The sequence below is a fragment of the Penaeus japonicus genome, unplaced genomic scaffold, assembly GCF_977035675.1.
Source record: "Penaeus japonicus unplaced genomic scaffold, GWHDUDI00000001_assembly GWHDUDI00000037, whole genome shotgun sequence".
NCBI classification, from domain to species: Eukaryota; Metazoa; Arthropoda; class Malacostraca; order Decapoda; family Penaeidae; genus Penaeus; species Penaeus japonicus.
In genome coordinates this window covers 2403935-2406461 of record NW_028234439.1, presented here as the reverse complement: position 1 = coordinate 2406461, position 2527 = coordinate 2403935, and positions in this window count along the sequence as shown.

Here is a 2527-nt window from a genome sequence, read left to right as displayed (position 1 = left end):
CACTGATACATTTGATACGTCTTCAGGGGACAGATGCGATGGAATTTTGTCTCCACGACCCAGGCTGCGTCCTGTGAGGGGAGACAAAGAGGGGTAGAGCGTGTGTGTGTGTGTGTGTTTATTTTTTCTATTTATAAGTATAAGTATACGGGCAGAGAGAGAGAGAGGAGAGAGGGGGAGGGAGAGAGAGAGAGAGAGAGAGAGAGAGAAAGAGAGAGAGAGAGAGAGAGAGACAGAGAGAGGGGGAAGAGAAGAGAGAGGGGGAAGAGGAGAGATAGGGGGCGAGAAGAGAGAGAGAGAGAAAGAGAGCGAGGAAGAGAGAGAGAGAGAGAGAAAGAATGAGAGAGAGACAGAGACAGAGACAGAGAGGACTTCATCATACCGAGAAAGTTTCATGAATCGTGTCGGTGCAGTTCGAATAGTCACTCAGACCCTCATACAGGGCTTCAATTTCTTCCTGTATCGGAACTTCGTCGCAGTTCCGAGACTGTCCCGTGTTTATAAGCATCTGAAAAATATCAGTGGAGAAAATTACATTAGAGGAGGAAGGAAGTAATATTATAGTCTTACGGAATATCGTCAAAATACAGGAAAATGTAGCGTTTGTTTGTAATATTCATTACGATGCCACGAATTCAACATTTTCTCGAATTACGATGATGCAGAGACATGTAGGCAGATAAACGCAACTCACTCACGTTCTCTCTCTCTCTCTCTCTCTCTCTCTCTCTCTCTCTCTCTCTCTCTCTCTCTCTCTCTCTCTCTCTCTCTCTCTCTCTCTCTCGCTCGCTCTCGCTCTCTCTCTCTCTCTCTCTCTCTCTCTCTCTCTCTCTCTCTCTCTCTCTCTCTCTCTTCCTTCTCCTCTCTCTCTCTCTCTCTCTCTCTCTCTCTCTCTCTCTCTCTCTCTCTCTCTCTCTCTCTCTCTCTCTCTCTCTCTCTCTCTCTCTTTCACACACACACACACATTGACAATCTAGGATCTTATTAGCTCCACCTACATTATCTACCCACACATACTAGAGTAATGGTAGCGAATCTGTACAGATAGTAATACCCGTGGGTACCCGGTGGCATTAGCTCAGAAATTCAACTACCAAGTCAGATAAATTGAACATTATATGTAAGATGAAATAATAACATGACAGGGTGATATGTCATGCAACATTATCAATGCGTACATGCAATATGCCATCATACGTACAAACCTCAGCATATCTGACTCGAAACACGGGAAAAAAAAACATACCGGACACAGAGGTATAATACCCAAGAATACAATCGCCATGGAGTTAAACCGATCTACTAAATCAAACCAGATCAAACCAAATCAAACCAGATCAAACCAAAATCAAACCAGATTAAACTAGTAATTGTAAATTCCGAATCTGTTCATTGTCGATACTTACTTGGTCGAGGAAAGAGCAGGACCGTATTCCTCCGCATTGTCTCGTTTTGCCCAATGGGAATGCTTTGATATGGCTATAGATGTACCTGGAGTAGTGTCCTCCATGTACGAGCTGTGGGGCGAGAGAAGCCGGTGAAGAAACCAGAAAGCAGTTGTGGATTTTGTGGGTTGATATTTTCATTGTTTATGTGTGTGTGTGTGTTTGTGTGCATGCATGTTTGTTTATGTGTGTGTGTTGGAAGTTTTTTTTTCTTTTTTTTTCTCTTTTTTTTGTGCTAATTGGGTTATTTTTAATGTATATATCCACAGTTTCTTGTGCAGTTCCCTTTGTGCAAACGGAGAGCATAAATAACTAAGAATTACCCAATGGCCTGTAATGTATTCAGCCTCCGGGTCGAAGTGATCCTGTATGACGTCATCGGTTCTGAACATGTAGCAGCCGCGGCCGAAGCCAGGATAGGTCGACGCCTCGTAATCGGGAACGTATTTGCATCCCGTCAGGTCAAATTTCAGTCTGCGGGAGATATTATGGCGTTGGTGACATGGCAGATTTCAGTCAGTGGAAAATATGGTTGGGTTAGCTGTGATTACCGACTTCTTGTTATCTCTTTTCCTCTATGGCTATGTGTTTGTGTATGTGTCTGTTTGTTTGTGTATGTGTGTGTGTGTTTGTGTATGTGTGTGTGTGTTTGAATGTGTATGTGTGTGTGTATTTGTGTAAGTGTGTGTGTGTTTGTGTGTGTATGTGTGTTTGTTTGTGTATGTGTGTGTGTGTTCATATGCATGTGCGTGTACATGTGTGTACGCGTATACGTATACACATAATCTCTCTCTTACTTTGCATATCCAACAGGTTCCACCACAGTAACTGTGATGGAAGTCGCTACAAAAGGCCTCAGTTTCATCTCCTTGAGAACTGGCTCGCTGGTCACAGAAGCTGAAGTCGTGTTGGTACTATTGAGAGCGACGTCGCTACTATTGAGAGCGACGTTGCTACTATTGAGAGCGACGAAATCCGTGTACAGGGTCGTGGGGCTTCCGAACTCCTGGTCACTGTATCGGGAGAGAGACAGAGAGGGACAAGGAGATAGAGTGTGTTGTTCGGAGGCTCAGCTGTGGCGC